The sequence below is a fragment of the Juglans microcarpa x Juglans regia genome, chromosome 5S, assembly GCF_004785595.1.
Source record: "Juglans microcarpa x Juglans regia isolate MS1-56 chromosome 5S, Jm3101_v1.0, whole genome shotgun sequence".
Lineage (NCBI taxonomy): Eukaryota > Viridiplantae > Streptophyta > Magnoliopsida > Fagales > Juglandaceae > Juglans > Juglans microcarpa x Juglans regia.
This window is the reverse complement of record NC_054603.1, coordinates 20,055,223-20,076,253: the sequence shown is the minus strand read 5'-3', so window position 1 is coordinate 20,076,253 and position 21,031 is coordinate 20,055,223. Positions and strand designations below refer to the sequence as shown.

Here is a 21,031-nt window from a genome sequence, read left to right as displayed (position 1 = left end):
TTTTTGAAATTTCCTGTTGTGTTCCAGCTTTGGGTCTTTTGGATTTCTCTTCCTCTTCTTATCTGTTGTGTGTTTCTGTGGCTTGAAAGGGAGCCAAATCAAGTGATGCTCTTTCACTAAGATTTTCTTGTGATTGAGGTTTTTCTAAACAAGTTGTGCCTTGTAATTGGGGGTTTCGAATTCTGGGCTAGCTGAGTATTTTGTGGTAGTTCCTAGACCAGTTTCTCATTGCTTTCTCTAATGATTGATCTAGTGGGTAGTAACCAAAAGCCCTATTTCCTAGTCAAACCGAGTGCCTTGAGGTTGTTTTGTCGTGTGTCTCTTATCATTTGAAATGGTATATTTTCTTGTTTAAGTTGGTTAGTCACAAGTGATGATTAATTTATCTATTGTGTATATATGAAGGAGCCGTGGGTTATGCCCTGTTTTGGTGTGTTACAGCCGTGTGTTGCAAGGCAAAATTTGTAGTCCTTTTCTTGTGTTCTTTTGAGTTCAAGCCATGTTTTAATTATGCTTTTATGTGTTAAATTAATGAAGTTAAGGTTTATAATTTTGAACATTTCTTTCCTCAAGTTTATGGCCTAAGTAAGCCACTAAGAGTTTTAAATCTAAACTAGTAAGCTTACTCAGGAATTTTAAGTTGCCAAGAGTTGTATCTCTTTATTTGTGCTGTGTTTTTAGAAAGTATATGAGGCTTTTCTTAAGTTTCCGACTACTCTTGTATTATTTAATTGTATGGTTGAGTTTTGGTTAAGTGAGAGATGTTTAAGACCATGAATGTACTAAGACTTGCTAGCTGTCTATGTACTACAGAAATTCTGAAAATGTTCTGTTTTGAAGCCTAAATTAGCCCATTTCATCCCTTGCTCAACTACACCCCTTTTTGTTTAATCAAAGATAAACTTTAGTATGAAAAACCCTTGAAGAACAAGTGACAAAAACCAACCTCTTGTAAGCATTGTCTTTTGTTAGAGTTACTTCCCACATGATGTTACAAAACTGTCAAAATGCCCTTTTTATAAAGATTTCAGATTTGGTAGTACCTCCTTGTTCCCTACCATACTTACATAAATCCCTACCATCTTATACATTTGAACTTTTGATTTCCTACATATCCCTTGTGTAGGAAATATTAGCCTTTAAAAAGGGACAGCAAGCAAGTTACATGCTTTCATGGGTTTCTTTAAATATCGGAATGAGTATACCAATGGTTGATTTAGTGTCATGTATGTAGCTAAATGGGTTAAGGAAGACGCTTTAATTCCAACTTGGAAATTAAGTGAGCGCGTATGGGTGTCGAATAGTAAAGCCTTAAGTGAAATGAATTTTTAATATGTTTATCCCATTTCATTGAATAGGAGTTTATTTTCAAGATTCAAGGAACCTACTTGTAAAGCAACGAGGTAAGTAGCTATGACCATGCTCCTTACACAAAGCTCTCTTATGAAAGAATGTCTCTCTCTCTCTTCAAATATTTTTTTAAAGAAAGAGTATATATTATGTACAAGCCTTTCTTGGTAGCCCCTGTTAAGCATCCTATTAATTATAAGTGTGTGTATGTAAGGTAATGCATCATGAGACTTTTATGCATGCTCTCTCTTAAATAGCTATGCCTTTCCTATATGTAACATAACATGAAACACTCTTTTCAAAGAAATGCATATGCATTTGGACTAAGGAAAGATAATGAAAATGTTTGACTGCAAGGAAATGAAAGAAAATGAATGAAAGCATGAAAGTACGTAATGGCCATATGAATGAAAGGGTACCAAAGGAATGGGCAGATTGCAATGCTGGGTAAGTAGTACTGGTAGTGCACCCAGTATTGCCCCCCATGAAAGGGATTCCAAACCTGTGGCCACGGGCGGGATCCAGGTCCAAAAGACCGCTAACCTCAACACACGGGGCGTAATAGTGTGTACTGGCTAAAGAAAGTAAAACGTAAAGTTATTTCAAAGAAATGTTTATGCATGAAAGCAAATAAATGTTTATGCATGAAAGTAAAGAAGTGTTTATGCATGAAAGCAAATAAATGTTTATGCATGAAAGTACAGTTATTCCTTAAAAACTGTTTACGCATGAAAGCACTGCCAAGAATCATCAAATGTTTTATGTATGCATGTTTTCAAAAGAAAAGGTTATGTGATTAATAAGTTAACAGCATGATGTACTGCTTACTGAGTATTAGACTCAGTTAGTGTTTATGTTTTAAACGTCTAGGTATGGATGAAGAGGCTGTGGAGCTAGGCACTACTGAGGAGGGAAGGGCCAATGCTTAGAGTTTTCTTGATGGTTCGACTTTGATGATGATGGTTTATGTTTTTATGTTTTTATGATGGGTCCCGTGTTGAGACGTTTTGTTGGCTTGACTTTAAAATAGTATGCCTTCAAGCATGATGTAAATACTATGATGGGGTGATGGTAATGGCGTAACTTCTATGGTGGGGTGATGGTTACCCCACATAAGATGGTTAAATGCCTTTTTGGTATGTATTGTAGGGACTGAGTCCCCTCTTATTTAGAACTACCTATGTTTGATGAATGAATGATGGACTCTGAGAGTCCTTTACATAAAATATTGAATAGATCGTCTATCAGGTGTTCTTTTAAACTAGAAGTACAGAGTACATACGTGACACGTTCACGCATATCCCTTATTACCCTCGTAGAAAAAAAAATAGTACTAATAACGATAAGGAAAGAACAAGTAAATTGTCGCGGCCTCATCCTAGGATTAGGGCAGGGTTGTGATAGTTATTGAACTTATAGAGTTCTTGGAATTGTTTGAAAAGGGATAGGCCATGAACATCAAGGGTGGTTCTTTGAGGTCAAAATACTTGAAGTTTTGATATGAATGAAGTTGTTTTTTTTATGATGTAAGTTTTTGGTGTTTGTTCTAGCATATTATTAAAGCATAGGATATGATCTTGTATGCGTTTCAATTTTAGCATGAAAGATAGGGTTTGAAAGAATTGTAACAAAAGTCAAGAGTTTAGCATGTTTCATGTTTCGACCCATGCTTGGTTCACAAGCTTGTGCTATGTTTTAAATTTTTCTAATTAGATATTTAGATTTAGGATAAAATTTAAATGAGAAATGTAAATTTTGGTAAGTTTTGGAGCTATGATGTGAAATCCTTAAGTTATGGGGTAAAATGGTCGTTTTGCCACAAGTAGGGGTAAAATAGTAATTTTATTTTAAGTCAATACTTTTGTGTTTCTAAGTTTGTTAATGAGGATTTTTTAACATTTAGAAATATCTCCTTACAGTTTTCGTTAATTCTCGCATTTAATTCATCACGCTATGTTCATTATAAGTTAGCCTCTAACTTACTTTCAGGATACTTATTATATGTATGATGGTAAGAAACCAGCATCCATGTTTATTATGCTCATTATAAACGTCATAATTATGTAATGCTTCGATTTATTTCAAGTACATGTTTATGTATAGGTAAGTTAGCCTCTAACTTACTGTTAGGATATTGTATATGTGTGTTCGTAAGAGAACAGTTATTCATGTTTTTATGCTTTTATACATGTCACATTATACTATATCACAAAATGTTTATCTGTTACACTTTATGCTATGTCACAAAATATTTATCTGTTACACATTATGCTATGTTATGAAAAGCTTATTTGTTACCCGATACACCATGTCACAAAATGTTTATCTGTTTCATGTTATACCATGTCATTCATCACACGGTCACGTTACACTATGTCATATTATCTGTCATTTTGTTTCACATCACGTCATGTCACAAACTGGAGTTTGTCACGAAAAATAGTATTTTCAAGTCAGCTGAGTCTTTTATATTTATTATGACCCCAAATGCTAGGATGAGGTATTATCCTAATAGAACTCTATTGTTCACACTGAAGTGTCCAAACTAGTGTGAAATTTTCTAAGATGAAAAAGTATCATCAACAAGTTTCGAATGGGGCCTAAGTAACTAGTCGTTAGAACAAAGTCAGGCACCAAAGCCGATGGTGCCAACAATAGTTCACGTTCGTGTTATACACACTCGTAAATGCAAATACTTGTCACGGGATGCTTACATTACGTACCTGCAGTGGGTGTAGTACCCCGTGGTGTGATGCGTATATTAACGTACTCATAGCTAGTGTAGATACCATTAATATGATGCAGTATCGGCAAGGGCACACAGCTCAAGGGGATCTGTGCAGCATCCACAATTCATGTTTAATCAATCAATTAATATGGAAACAAGATTCCAAGTACATGTTCAATTTCAAATTCAGTTCAGATTCAATTCACGTGATGTTCAATTTTCATGTCATGTCATTTCACGTACAGTCCAAGTTCAAGTCATGTCAGTACAAGTTCAGTAAGTTCAAGTCATGTTAGTACATGTCATGCTATTTGCTGACTTATATCATGTTATTCATGTTCACGTTAGTATTCATGTATTTTACTCTCAATCATGCATCTTTATACTATTAGTAAGTTATTTGTTAACTTATTGAGATTTGTAATCAAATCTCACTTGTTAGTCCCAACTACCATTCCTCTCAGAATGGTAGATCATGTGTTAAGATTGGAAGACACGACCGACTAGAGGAGATCGACTAGGTGTCAATGCCATGATGCGGAGCTTATAGCCTCGATGCTCCAATTCATCAATAGTATGATGACTTCCTTAGCCGAGTTGCGCGAGCTACTCAAAGGATTAGCCTAGTATATATTTAGTAGTATCTACATGTATTTAAGGAGTGTTGTCTCTGGTACTCGGGTGGTTACAGATTTCTGGACATAGACTGTAACTTTTTGAACATCTGTTATATGGATTTTATGAAACATGCTTATATTTTTTGGATATGTTACTTCTGGTATATAATATTGTTGAAAAAATTATCCGCTGCGAATATTGCATATTATTATATGCATGCTATGTGCATTACATCTTTATTTGTCATGAACGGGGGCAGGTAACCTCGTATTGCATGTGCCGACGATTCAGAGTCCACCAAATCCCAAGCAAAAATCTGGAGGTGTCACACCTTCCGCCATGAGAGGATCTTCCCTATCTGATACAAACTGTTATGAGATTTCTAGGTTGCAAGAAAATCTAGAATGAAGTAAAGAAGAAGAATGGAATCAAGAAACACACTGATGGATTTTATTTCGAGGAAAAATCCCACCTCTAAGAATTACAACAAGCAAGTTCTGCCAGATACAGTTCATTCATTCCTCCCCCTATTTATACACAACGGAAAGAACAAATCACATTGTATGACTTATTACAAAAACTCTCCATTTCATTAACTTGCTAAACCTAGCCTATCAATTGCATTAAATATCCCGATTTATTAAAAGTCAACGCACTGTTTTGAACTCTTCTTATTTCTTCCCTCCTTAATCATGATTTCCTCCACTTCTTGCTTCAATTCACATTATACACCTAACACTAAACGAGCCATAAATTTCTTCTCCAATTGATGTATTGATTATTTCCAAAAATCAATGATTTAAGTTTTTGAGTGTGTAAAAGATGATCTTCCATGAAGGTAACAGAAAAGATATTAGAAGAAATATTACCTAGTGGGAACTAGAGGTAGCGAAGAGAGAAGTCATGAAGCCAACAATTGATGATCAGCATGAGGCCGCTTCTCAGATCAAGTGAGCGCTGAATGGCTTGAGAGAGAGAGAGAGAGAGAGAGAGAGAGAACATAATTTGAGATTAGGCCTGGGCAAAAAACTCGTGGACCACTCCCGTCCGAATAATTCAAACTAACCCGACTGATAAAATGTGGGCCAAATGTATTTGCGGGTCGAACCCGTTAAATGTCAATTTTAACCCGTCTAAAGTGCATGCTTCGAATGCTCTCTAGCTATTTGATCTAACGGTCACGAATGAACCATTTCTTTCTAACACTTAAGCCGAATGCCATCTGTACCTCCAGACTTCCAGTTCCTTCTTCGCAAGACACAACTCAAAACAACCATCTCTCAACATGATCAGCCATCTTCTCCGCATATATTCATCTTCTTCAGCGATCTGTGACAAGGAGTCTTGCCCGAGAATCAACTCGTCGTTGTCAAGGACAAACTAGTCTCCAAGATCACCGAGAAGAAGATGAAGGCGGTTGGTGGGGCCCTGGTTCTCACTACTTAAGAGGTTTTACGATTTGTGGCTTCAAATGCTTTGGGATTTTGTGTTTGATGGTTTGATTGAAATGAGCTTGTTTTGTTTGTTCTTTTCTTTGGGTTTGTTCTTTGTCGTAGTTTTCGATTTTGCGGTCGCAAAAAATGATTTTGTGGTCAATAACAACAGAAGGATCATCAGAGATAATGATCAATCAAAGAAATTACAGGTGTGTAAATCCCAAAGTCTCATTGAAAAGAAGAAATCTAGATCCTGCAAATTTTCTCTATCTGATGATTTACGACCCTGTCATCTTTGAAAAATAAGAACATTAAATAAGAATTTGCACGGGTTGAACCCGACTTTTAGTGGGTCGGGTCGGACCAAGTTGATCTGCCCTGCGGGTTGAGTTGGATTGGGCTCAAACATTGTGCGGTTTGGTCAAGTTGCAGGCCTATTTGAGATCTATGTAAATGGGTGATAAAGAAAGGCTTCGTTTCATACATAACATGAATGGCATTTTTTATATATATTAGTTAACGTTTTTGGAAAAGAAAATAAATATGTACAGAGATTGATCGATTTAGTTTAGTTTATGGTATAAATTCAAATCATATCTAAAGGCAATAGGAGGTGAATGAGTGTTCTCTCTCAATACGAAATTTAAAAATGAGAAATGCTAACTGTACTTATAAAAAATTTATTTATCCACATGTCACTTATTGATATACAGTTTAGTTTTTAGAAATTGAGGGAGCACGTGAGCATGCACTAAAGTGAGGAGGGATACGTCCCTTGCATAGCCATGTCATTTGAAAACAAAAACCAATTCCAAGAGAAAAGAAAAACCAATTATGTTGGTAAATAGAAAATAAGAAACCTCCGATTCTTGAGTTCTATCTCTAGCAAGATTCTGGCTGAAGTCACTCATATTAATGTACCATTTACAATATTGGATTAAAACAAAGACTATTATTATTTTCATAAAACGAGAGCTGTCCACTTCATGAGTTGGTTATTTAAAATAAGAATGGATGGAAAGAAAGCAAAATCACAAAATTTACAGATATCAATATTGTTGTAATATGATTAGAAGACTAAAGAGATCAGATACATTCCAAGTTTACACAATAATTCTTAAGGAGGTTTAATTCGGAGTATTAACACACTATACTTCCATGATCTTTTATGTAATTAAATATAATATTCGTGTAAGCAATTTTAATAACACTATAGTTTTTTATGAGATGGGAGTAAGATATACTCTATCAATAATTCTACTTAGCATCTCATACACCACACGCTATACCTTTTTTTATTTTTTCTTTTTCCCATTACAAGTATGTAGTGTATAGATAATAAGCAGAACAATTTAATTAGTTTTAAAAAAATTAAAATATATATATATTTATATATATGGTGTCGGATGTGGGATGATGAGTAACATAACCCATCATTCATTACTGATACGTTAAGATGCATTGAGCTTTTAATCCCGGGCCTATAGATTTAGAGCTTATAATTTATAGGTATTTTTTCAAGTCTCCTTCAACAAAAGTGCCACACTAGGTATTGTATATATAATGTGGAGCATGGGCAAACCAAACTAGCTAATACACACCTTTTTTTTAATTTTTTTTTTTTTTTTTTTAAAAAAAGGAGGACCAAATTAATGTACGTAAGTATAAGCCCAAAGCATGTCAAAACGAGAGGCAATATCCGAATCATATGACTAAAATCTAAATTTAATTTGTGGCAAAAAATTCCACACCATCCGTGCATATATTAGTAAGTAAATTGCAGCTGACATGAATCCACAAAAAGCAAAAGAAAAATATATCAAATCACACATAAAAGAAAAACACAAGAAAAATATTACAAATCACACTAAAATGAGCCAAAACATATGAGGACTGATCCATCGATGTGCCTAAAGAATATATCATTTCATTCAAAAGCATACGAGCCGAAATATATGAGGACCTATGGATCAATGTGCCTAAAGTCTAAAGAATATATCATTTCATTCACAAGGCTAAGACAATGTTCGAGATGTTACCTCAAGTTCGAGAGGAGACTGATGACGGTGAGGAATGACTGGACAAGGACCATCCAACTGTTGCGGAGGATTAATATGGAAGGTGCACAACTAATAAGGAAGGAGCTTCCAGTGCGTTTATGGCTATAGAATAAATAATTTGTTTAGGCAATATTGCCCTGTTTCGGAAATATGTCAATCCGCATTTAATTTTCATATGCCCTATTTTGGAAGTGTATCGTTCAACATTTAATTTACATAGGATGCTAGTGTCAATATTTTGGATAGCAATTGGCTATAAAATTGTAAGAAAGGTCTATCAATAAAGCAACCAGAAAATTATTCTCAACTTGTTTCTATTATACGCTCAACATAGGAAAGGCATGGAAGAACGATCCGGCATCTTTTCCGATTAATCTTCCAGTAACACGTTCGGTAACTAGAGCTCGTAACATTTTGGTATCAAAGCTAGGTTATGGCGGACTCTCAAGTTGAGCGTTTGGAACCACAAATGGCTAATTTTGGAAGCTTTATGGAACACTTAATGAAAAAATTCGAGGAGACAAGTGCGAAGGTGGATTCTTTGGCCAACAAGAGTTCGGGTGATGGAGAAGGATCGGGGTCAAGGAATAGGAACGCACAGAACTATGGTGGTGGGAACAACTCGGCAGTTCCCAAACTGGCCAAGTTGGACTTTTCGAGGTACAATGGCCTGGACGATCCGACCAGTTGGATCTATTGGGTGGAGCAGTTTTTCGACTTCCAACAAATGGAAGAGATTGAAAAATTATCGTTAGCCGCTTATCACTTGGAGGGAGAGCTGTAGATGTGGTACCAATTATTTAAAGATACCAAAGAAATCACATCCTGGGAGGCGCTAAAAAGAGGACTCTGTATTCGCTACGGACCTGCCATGTTTGAGGATCATTTCGGCACTTTGAGCAAGCTATGCCAAATGGGAACAGTTCGAGAATATCAGTTACAATTTGAGCAGCTTTTGAGTCAAGTTGGAAGGCTTGGCTTCCACGCACCAATTGGGGTGCTTCATCAGTGAACTCAAGGAGCCCATACGCACAGATGTGCAATCTGCAAGGCCAGCGTCCATCACAAATGCTATAGGCCTGTCCCGATTATTTGAAGCAAGACACGCTAAGAAACTATTGACAGTAGAGGCCAAATGATTTGAGTCCATGGAATCAACAGAACCCCCTGTTGCCTTCAGAAAGTTTATCAAGAACAAAAGCACCACCCATTCGGCACCTTAGTCCTGGCGAGTTACAAGAAAGGAGAAAAAAAAAGACTCTGCTTTAATTGCATCGAGAACTTTGTGCCCGGCCATCATTGAAAAAAATTAGTTTTGATCAAAGGAATTTTTTCTAAAGAAGAAGTAATGAAGGACGAAGAAGAAGAAGTAGACTACGGGTGATCAAAGTTCAATTTCTGGAATTTTTCCTTGAGGACAAGGAAAATCTCATGGGGGAAGGAATGTTGCAGAGGATTAATATGGAAGGTGCATAGCTAATAAGGAACGAGCTTCTAGTGCATTTATGGCTATAGAATAAATAATTTGTTTAGGCAATATTGCCTTGTTTCGGAAAAATGTCAATCCGCATTTAATTTTCGTATGCCCTGTTTTGGAAGTATATCGTTCAACATTTATTTACGTAGGATGCTAGCGTCAATATTTTTGGATAGCAATTGGCTATAAAACTGTAAGAAAGGTCTATCAATAAAGCATCCAGAAAATTATTCTCAACTTGTTTCTATTATATGCTCAACATAGGAAAGGCACGGAAGAACGATCCGGCATCTTTTCCAATTGATCTTCTAGTAACACGTTCGGTAGTTAGAGCTCGGGCAGTGGCAGTCGATCATGAGTGAATGAGTGAGGGTTTCGGACAACGATGCATCATGGGTGAAGATTGAACAGAGAGAGAGAGAAATGAAATGAAGGAGTGAGACTGTGAGAGTTTTGGGGAATGTGGGGTTAGGGTTAGGGTTGTAATCGAGCTAAGTTGGTCTTTGACTTGCCGAGCTTGGCTCGAATCAAAACAAGGTTTCGGTTAGAAATAGGGTACTGAACGACATTGTAAGATCAAAGAGAGTAATGCAAATACAGAAATGCAGACTATATTGCAGTAGATTTCAATGATCTGCCTAATGAAATATTCATGTATTTATAGAGTTGTAGAATTCAGTTTTACAAGGATATCCAACAACTTATCTTAAGAGACGTTACAACTCAAATTTCAAGTATTTAAAATTCTGCTTTGACATTGCTGCACATTTGGCAACTAATCTGATACTGCTACATAATCGGTGATGCTAACATCCCCTGCAAACTGATGAGCAGCAAGCTAGCAAATCATTAGTTTGGATCTCAAGAATTTAAACCTTAAGGCCGTATGTCTCTTAGTAAACACATCTGCAACCTGGTCCTCTGGGGTAATATGACAAACTTGAACATCTTTGTTCACAACTTTCTCTCTTACAAAGTGATAATCCACTTCTATATGCTGTGTTCTAGCATGAAAGACTGGATTAGAAGCTAAGGCAATTGCTCCTATATTATCACACCAAATCACTGGACACTTAGCAAGTGTAATTCATAATTCTCGAAATAGCATACGCATCCAATAGAGCTCAGAAGTAGCTAAGGCTAGTGATCTATACTCCGTTTTTGTACTTGAACGAGAGACCACATTTTGCTTTTTAGCAGTCCAAGAAATCAAGTTTTTGCCTATAAAAATGCCATATCCATTGCTGCTACATCTGTCATCCAGATTGCCCGCCCAATCGGAATCACAATATGCATTCAATTCAATCACTGATGGTGTATAATAAAGACCATAATCAACTGTCCCTTTTAGATATCGTAGAACACATTTGAAATTTGTCCAGTGACCTTCACGTGGGCTATGCATAAATTGGCATAGTTGGTTGACAATATAAGAAATATCTGGTCTGGAAATAGTGCAATATTGAAGTGCTCCAACGATCATTTTGTATTTACTAGGGTTTGTAAGTAGGTGGCCATCCTGAGATGTTCATTTCCTACAAGATACCATCAATCATTCTGTCTCATGCTCCAACCATATCTGTTTTATGCAAGAGATCAACAATATACTTGTCTTGACACAAGTGAAGATCATTGGAATCACGACATGCTTGGACTCCTAAAATATAACTCAAATTGCCACGATCTTTGAGTTGAAATTGAGTTCCAAGTTGAGTATTAAATTCAATAATAGTCTGCATACTCGATCCTGTCACGATTATATCATCCACATAAACAAGGACAAATATTTGTAAGCCATCTCGACCATAAAGAAACAAAGAGGAGTCAATTGAAGACTCAATAAAGCCATATTCAATTAACTACTTGGATAGTCTTCGAAACCATGCTCTTGGAGCTTGTTTTAGCCCATAGAGAGATTTATGTAACTTGCAAACAAAATCAGGTTGAGTTGTATCAAGAAATCCCTTTGGTTGTTCCATGAATACCTCCTCATCCAAGAAGGCATTAGAGACATCTAGTTGATGAATAGGCTAGTGAAAATTCACAGCTAGTGCCAAAATTAAACAAATAGTAGATGGTTTAATTACTGGCGAGAATGTCTCATGATAATCCACTCCGTCTCGTTGATCAAATCCTTTGGTAACCAATCGTGCCTTATATCTCTCAATGCTACCATCTTGTTTCCTCTTAATTTTGTAGACCCATTTGTTACGAACTATAGGTTTATGAAGTGGTCGTGGACAAAGAGACCATGTACCATTGGCCATTAATGCATCAAACACATGCCCCATAGCATCCCGCCATTCAGAGATAGACACAGCCTATGTATAGCAAGTTGGTTCTTGTTCATGATGAATAGTGGACAACACATGAAGAGAATGTTTAGTAGAGTAAATTTTTTTGAAACCAGGGAACTGTTTGGGCTTAAGTTTTCCAGTCTTTGATCTGGTGACCATCTGCTGAATTGGTTGGCATGGAGGCAAGTGTATAGGCTCAGCTTGAGGACATTGAGGGAGAAGGGATGGCTGAGTCTCAGTATCAGGAGGTTGAGAGGGAGCAGGGTCCACAGAAGTTGAACTAGGATTGTTGGTGGTACTGATGGTAGGCACAGGATTGTGAATTGTTAAAGAGTCAGCATTGGTGGAAGGATGAGATACGGGTGGTGGCTGGGCAAAACTATCAGAATAAATTAGTAATGGAATAGATGGTGGAAATTGAAATTGAGAAACCTTACTAGAAATAACAAAATCATTCTTGGTTGACTCTTTACCATATCATTGGTAAAGGTCAAAATTGAAAGATGCGTAGATCACTATATCGAGGGACTGATTTATGCCGAACATAGAAAGGAGATAGATTGTTTAGAACTTTGGTTGGAAGCCTATTAATTAAATAAACCGATGTGAGGAAGGAATCAGCCCAATAAGTAGTTGTCAAATGTGATTTGGCAAGAAGATTTAAGCCCATTTCTATGATGTGTTTATGTTTTCTTTCGGCAATTCCATTTTGTGGAGAAGAATATGGACAAGTTAGACGATGATAAATGCCATTTGAGATTAAAAATTGTTTAAAGTTTTTAGAGAGAAATTCACTGTCATTGCCCATTTGAAATTGCTTCATTTTACAAGAAAATAAATTTTCAACAAGAGCTTTATATTTCTTGAAAACTTCAAAGACATCAGATTTATGAGCTATGGGATACAACCATGTGAAACACGAAAAATCATCAATGAAAATAACATAACATCCACCAACTGAAGTAATGGGAGAGATCCAAACATCAAAATGTACAAGAGCTAAAGGACCTTGGGTCTGACGTGCGGAAATGTCATATGGAACTTGCTTAGCTTTTCCTAGAGGACAACACTCACAAAACGTAGCCTTATTAAAGGACTCAGTACTAGGAAGATATCCAAAGTGAAACAAATTATTCAAGACAAGCTCGGAGGGGTGGCCTAGACGACTATGCCATTGACATTTAGTTGTCTTAGTTCCTAACTTAGTTGCAAAGCAATGCATTTTATTGGAGAAACTCTTGTTGCCAGTAAGAGGATATAGACCATTCTCAGCCCGACCTTGGAAGAGGATTTTGTTGGTCTGGTGCTATTTCACAAAGAAATGATAACCAGTTAGTATAAAATAGCAATCATTATCTAGATAGAATTTGTTGATGGAGAGAAGATTGACATTTGAAAGGTATGATTATCAACGAGAAGGGAAGTGTGTCCAGTATTTTTAATTGATAAACCTAGCCCATTGCCAACTGTGATCATGTCTGCTCCTTCAAATTGTTGCTGAGTAGTAAGATTTGTAGCATTATTGGTTATGTGCACATTAGCCCACTGTCAGCTTTCCAGATTTGGTTATCAAGTGTGGCATTAGATTCAGCTACCATGGTCGCAAATTCAGTAGGAGGAATCCTACCTTGATATGCACAATTAAACCTCTCATAGCAGTCTAAGGCAGTTTGATTATTTTGCCACATATTTGGCAAGTAGGCCTATTGGAAGAAGTACCTTGCGGACGAGAATTATGTTGTTGGACAGAATTGGATCCACGAGGATTGAAGGCAACTAGAGCTCAATTTTGTCTGAAAGTAGTATTCAGACTAGGCTTTTGAGGTTTCTTGGCAATGTTTGGCATTTTAGATTTGTTAGCAGCAAAGGCATAATAAGTGTCTGCAGAATTCTGGTGATGATGCTCGAGCATGGCCTCAAAGCTAAGTAGTTCAGCTTGAAAATCTTCTAAGGAGAGATCATTATCTCGTGTGGCAAAAGTATAGGAGGTAATAAAATGAGTGAAATTTATCTTAAGACCCCCTAGGATTTGAGCAATAAGATCTTGATCATCCATAGGCTTGCCAGCTACAGCTAGTTGATCAACGAGACACTTAGCTTCATCAAGATAGGCAGTGCATGTTTTAGTACCTTGAGATAGAGTTTGAATCTGCCTCTTCAAAAATGCAACCTGTGATCGTGAAGCTGATGCAAAACAGGTTTGAAGAGAATCTCAGGCTTGCTTTGCAGTTTTAATTCCATAAAGAGAAGCAACCAACTTCTCTGAAATGGAAGCAAATATCCAACTTTTAACACAATTGTCCTTCCGGAACCATATTGCATAAGCTAGATTAGGTGCATCCTGAATAATTTCTTCAGGAGCCTTGATTGTGCCATCAATATAACCAACAAGATCATGGCTATTAAGAAAGACCATGAACTGCACACTCCAAACCATAAAGTTGGGACCAACTAGTTTCTCAGTAATAGGCTGAGAAGTGGCATGAAGGTTTGGATTGAGGTGGGGCATATGTTTTGTGTTGCTGGAAGTAGAAGACATGATGAAAATGTTGATAGGTGCGGAAGCTTAAAAAAATGAAGAAAAGATCAGGCGTGAGCCGTTTGACTGGTTGATACCATGTAAGATCAAAGAGAGTAATGCGAACACAAAAATGCAGACTGTATTGGAGTAGATTTCAATGATTTACCTACTGAAAGATTCACGTATTTATAGAGTTGTAGTTACAAAAGAATTCAGCTTTACAAAGATATCCAACAACTTATCTTAAGAGACGTTACAATTCAAATTTCAAGTATTTAAAATTCTGCTTTGACATTGCTGCACATTCGACAACTGATCTGATACTGCTACATAATCGGTAATGCTAACGATTTGAATGGGGGACAACGACGTTGTTTTCATTAATGGGCTGAGGCACTAAATGGCTCCATGAAATGACACCATTTTATGTCATCCAAGCATTTTCGTTTTGGTTGAAATGGGCTTGGGCGCATTTTTGGGCTAGTTTTTTTTTTTTTTTTTTTTCCTAAACTCTATTTTCTTTCCTAAACCCTAAATTTCTTGTATGTCTAGATTAGACTCTAAATTTAATCTTTATTTAAACCCTAATTTCTTTAGTTAAAGAAACACATTTTTGTAGTTCTTTTGAACACTAAATTTAATTGTTAATATTGAGTCATTGATATTAACAACTATTAATTTACTAGTATTGAGTTATGTGTAGTTTATAACTATTAACCATTGTTCAATATATACAATTACACAATATCATTTTTCTAGTTACATACTACTATATTAGAATCTAGATAATAGATTGATAGTCTTACAATATATACATTATACATTACAATGTGTAGTGTGTACATATAATTGATTTTTAGTATATTAATATTATTCTTTAATAATTATCACATTCTAGTATAGTATTGAATTTAACTATATAAGTTCTAGATTTTAAGAGTTTATATTATTAATATATAAATAATACATGTTACTAATATTGGAGTCGGAGGTTAAAGTTGGAGCTGGAGGTTAAAGTCGAAGTTAGAGATAGAGCAAGTCGGTCAGACATCAAATCCAACTCCAACTTTAACTCTAGCTCTGAAAAAAAAAAAAAAAAAAAAAATCTCCGACTCTAACAATACAGAGTCAGTATTAGAGTTAAATTTTCTAATTTTTGTACAACCCTAATTTCCATGGATGGCTCCTGACTTTAGAGGTATATGGGTTAGTTAAGTTTTCCTATTGAGTGTGATGCATTCCTAGACTTCATCCCTTTTGCCCGTACGGTGCGTTTAAGGTAGTTAATCCTTTAGTCGCCTTACACCACATGGATCCCTTGTGATCGTAATGTTTGGTCGCTTGTTATCCTTTCCTCACCAGTTATGCAGTCGAGTTCTTTTATTAGTTGCTTGTGGCTCTTTCCACGCCCATAGAGCATATTTAGACCCAACAGTATTTGGATATTAACATCGTGGTTTTCAAGATAAAAAATGCTATTTTTTTTCACTTTATTTGCCTCTTCATTTTGACACGTCATGTATTTTATTTTATTTTTTTAATTTTTTTCTTTACTTAATAGTTAAGAAATTGGTTATTAGTGTATTGATATTTTTTTATATTTTTTAAAAATATTTTAAAATGATAAAAAAATTATGAATAAAAAATTGAACAAAAATAAAATAGAAATTTTAAACTAACGGTAAAGTTGAGTAGTATATTCTAAGTAGCAGAGTAACATTGCTCGTTTCAAGATTCCCTTTTTCACTGCATTAATGTGCTTTTAATCCTGGACCTCAAAAGAGGATGAAGAATTAAAATGAGGCAATTGTATTATTAAGATAAAATATAAATAATTAAATCAATTCTCCTTTATTTAAATATTTTATGTATTGAGACTATTTATTAAAGAAGAATCTAACCGACACGGTGTATTGCACCCATTTATTAAAGGGGAATCTAATCTGAATGTGGGGAAGAAGGATAAAACAAAATATAAATATTAAAATCTATTTATTTCTATCACATGCATCAATTTTTTATTTTATTTTTCAACCTCACCAACCCTTTGCCACTGGACTGGACTGTCATGAATACTGATTATGATTATTTTTAGGATAGTTGCAGATCTAAACAGTAATCAATGAAATCTCTCTCTTTTTTAGGTTAAATCTTAACTTTTGTAATTTAACTATCGTCAGGGACACATCTGGCCAAGAGCGGCAGGGGGCGGCCGGGCCTTCAAGGAATTTGCCAAACTTTCTTCTTAAGACTTCAAACAGTTATATTTTAGGTTAGATTTGAAACTTGAATTGAGTTAAATTAAGATGATTAAATATTATTAAAATATTATTTTTTAATATTATTATTATTTTAAGATTTAAAAAAAGTTGAATTGTTTATTATATTTTGTATTGAGATTTGAAAAAGTTGTAATGTTAAGTTGAGATGAATTAAGTTTGGTTTAATTTCTAAATGTACCCTTAGATTTCCATAAATTAGAAAATAAATGATAAAGAAAAGAACTTATAATCTTAGTTTTGGATATATATATAAATAACTTATTTTGTTCTTGTATGCATTTGTGAAAATTTTATGTAGTTGCCAACGGAAAAACTTCGTGAATACAGCTGTTATCAAGTATTTTAAAATATTTTCTTTCTGAATATTACATAAAGATAAGTTTTTAATTTTTTCATATAATCATTACAATTTTTTCAAACTCACAAACAAAACATAAAATTCTATACAACTTTCTCAAACTTTGATACAAAAATTATATTAAAAAATTATATTCAAACAATATTTTAGATTTGTAATATTTTTATTATTTTTTTCTCTTCTCATAACCTAGTAAAACATATTAATTCAAAATATTTTACTATTATTTAAAAATTATTTTACTATTATTCATAAATATTCTGAAATATTCTTAATATCCAAACGAGTCCGGCCAAGATTTGTGTAATATTTGTCGATTGTAAATTTATAAAATGTCCATTTTTCTATTCACTTTTCTTTTTATGCATGCAAAATCGTGTTTTATTTTTATTTTTTCTTTTGTGCACAATCGTCTAGTTCAATTTTAACGTAGGAACTTTACGTAAATTGATAAATTTTTTTTTTCTTTTATGTGTTTTGGTTTATGTGATAATTTTTCGATGCAAGTACTACAACCCAAAATATGCATGTTTTTGTACAATAATTTGAACATTCAAATATGCATTAATTCTTAAATAATTTATCGTGTTGATCTTATTTAAGACTATATCCGGACTCCCCTAAATTATATTTTGGCTTTGTTCTTGCTAGCCGATGTATAAACATATATGCCACTTATTTTGGATCTAAAATTGTTATAATAATTGATATAGCAAACTCCAACTTGATCTGGATGTATTTAGTGTTTGATAAACCAATTTACTAATAGGTTTTTCGGTCTTAACAGAAGACATTGTTCTGAGATTAGCTACAAAAAGGGCTTTACTTCAAGGGGGAAAAAATGATTGGTTTAATTCTCCATTGGATGCTTGAGCTTTTCATAGGAGATATCAATCTATCAGCACCCAGCTTTCCCCTTTAACTATGGACACTTTTAGAGAGCTGGGTGTGATCAAATGTTAAAATATAAAATAAATAAAAAAGACTACCTATCTTCATTAGTTTAATTTTGTAGAATAAGTACTAATTTTACATAGTATCAAAACAAAAATTAAAATGACGTTTGGATATATAATGAGTTGAGATGAAAGTTGAATAAAATATTATTAAAATATTATTTTTTAATATTATTATTATTTTAAGATTAAAAAAAATTAAATTATTTATTATATTTTATATAAAAATTTAAAAAAAATTATAATACTGAGATAAAATAAAATATTTTCATTATCTAAACGAAAGTTAAAAGTTTTACAATCACATCATGAAATATTTGTCTTTAGGTTTCATTATTGTTGAAATGATTACAACATATGACAAAGTCACTGTGACAACGAGCAAGATATACAAAAGCAATCAAGAGAGTTGCTAAACCAAAATTTCGGCCAAAGCCACAAAAGAAAAGAAGAGACAGGAAAAAGGGAAAGAAAAATAACAAGAACCAGAAGACATGCTTGCCCTGTTTGGATCACCTTGTTTATCTGTCGACTTGATTTAAGTTTATTGGGATTGGCTGCTAATAACTTCAACAGAGCTGTGCGGAGTGTCGGCTGGGTACGGAAGTGCTGTTGCATGACAGAAAGAGCTATTTAATAACCTTGTTTTATGCATGAACTCATGTCTTGAAAAGCTCTACTTTGAACGTTTTCAATGTGTTGGAGTCACGGAGTGGATATTTTTCCAACACCGTTTTTAGCGGGAAAAGATCGTTATAAACATGAATAATACTGCGTGCAATTTTAGAATGCCTAAATTTAGAGTTTGTTTGAGAATTTAATTGCTGTCACATATTCTTATATTATTTTATTATTATTTATAAATTTTTAATTATTATTTATAAATTATTTATTATTATTTCGTTATTATTTATAAACTATTTTATTACTATTTAGAAATTATTTGAGATACTTTTATATCCGAACAGAGCTAGCCTAGACATACTTTTTTAGAAAAAATATTCATTATAAAAAAATAGATTTTTTCACTTAAATTTTATATTTATTCACATTTTTAAAAAATAATTGTGAGACTTACACATTTTAATACTGTAAAAATCATTTTTATATATATTCATACATTTCTACTTTTTAACGAATTTAAATTGACGAGAATGATGGTTTTTTTTTAATAAAAAAGAAAGAAATTAAGAAATCGATACCTAATTTTATTAGTATTCTCTTAGCTATATATATTACGCTGGGTTGTTTGTATAACGAAAATTTATGCCTCTTTGTCATGCATAAAGCAATAATTTTCAGAGAAAGAATATTTGTAATCATGAATTTTGTAACTGTTGCGTAATTATTTTGAAAAAAGTAAATAAAATATGTGATCCACATGAAAATATTAATTTTTTAATAATAAATCTTATTTTTTTTCAAAATAATTACATGACGTTTACGCACTTTACAATTATATATATAATTACTCATTATGCTATATTAAATTTGTAACTTTACTAGCTTGGCGGATGAGACATTCGGTTGTCCAAAATGTTCTGAAAAAAAAATTGTATTTCTAAATGTTTACAAAAAGAAAATGAACTTTTTATTTGAAAATTGAAAATAGTTTTATGTGATACCACATATTAATTGATAAATGATATAGGCATATGGTTAATCATGTATGAGATTCCATTTTACTTGGGAGGGAGAAGACATTATTGTTCTTTATAATGATTTTAATAGAACTCTAATTGTATAATTGATTATTCTTTGAAGTACAATCCTAGATGTAATTCTAACTAGAAATTCAAGAGTTGAGCTGTCCCACCTAGGACAGACAGACTCTTTATATCGCTTCTGCTAGTTGATGTTCATTGCCACAACAAATTCCTCCGTTTGCATGATTTCTTTTTAACATTTCAATAAACTAATGAACATTTTAGTTGCTTAGACTAGAACAAGTTGTATGGTATAAATTTGGGCCATCAAAGATGATTTTGTAGTTGTTCTAGATGTTCCCCTACATGATTCATATATGCATAATTTATAGGTACATATGTTAGGTATGGTTTTGTAGTTTTTCTTTTCCTCTACTATCTTCCACTTTTCAGGTCGGCTACGCTTTGACATTTTTTGTTATATTTTTTTTTTCTTAAATTTCTTTTAATATCCTTCTTTGATTATTGTAAATGTGCGTCGCGTCGTATATCTCTTAAAAAAAAATTCCTGAATTTTGTCGCTGTTATAAAAGATACATATCCACTATGGGCATTATGACATTATCGTTGTTTTTACGCAACCATTTTCTGGCAAATCAGAACGTCATTGTCTGGATTTCACCCGCGTGAGAAATTAAGATTGTCAGACTAAAGACAAGAAGAGGAAAGTGCAGACTGCGGCGAGCTAGGGGTGTGTCAAATGTTGCCTCTGGCTTCTGCCATGGAGACGGATCGGAGAGCCACAGTCTGTCTTAACGTGTCAGGCATGTTTGGCTTAGTTCCACGGTGTTACTGGACCACCGCACAGAGGGATTTAATTTGTGGCAGGTAAATTGCATGTCCCATCTCCCTCCCCAATCCTTGTACCATTGGTTTACGCCACGATGCATTGATACACCCACGACAACATGCATTAATCATTGTGAATTCAAATTTTTCTATCCTTCCCATGCCACCATTTGCTATCCGTTTCTTGCTGTCATGCCGTGCGGAATCATTTTGTGGTTCAAATGATTTTTTTTTAGAGAACAGTGCTAGTATGCACTCCAGCGTTTAATAGCCTATTTAATTATTAAGAAAAAATAAAAAAAAATATACAACTTCATTAATAATCACTTCTTTAACTAATAAGAAAAAAATATTCGAACGGTAAATTTAAAAGGACCAAATATTATTTTCCTTTTTTAGAACTTGTAAATATAATAAAAAATTTTGAACTTTACTACTTATTATTCTCATACA

At 34.0% G+C, this 21,031-nt stretch overlaps 2 long non-coding RNA genes across 2 annotated transcripts; both read left to right on the top strand.

Annotated features, from left to right (window-relative positions):
* Positions 1 to 481: 481 nt before the first annotated feature.
* LOC121267385 lies at positions 482 to 20,149 on the top strand. Its single transcript, XR_005940979.1, has 3 exons — positions 482 to 1,403; positions 2,221 to 2,470; positions 20,135 to 20,149. It is a non-coding gene; the product is annotated as an uncharacterized LOC121267385 (long non-coding RNA).
* LOC121267384 lies at positions 1,422 to 1,702 on the top strand. Its single transcript, XR_005940978.1, has 2 exons — positions 1,422 to 1,453; positions 1,486 to 1,702. It is a non-coding gene; the product is annotated as an uncharacterized LOC121267384 (long non-coding RNA).
* Positions 20,150 to 21,031: the final 882 nt, after the last annotated feature.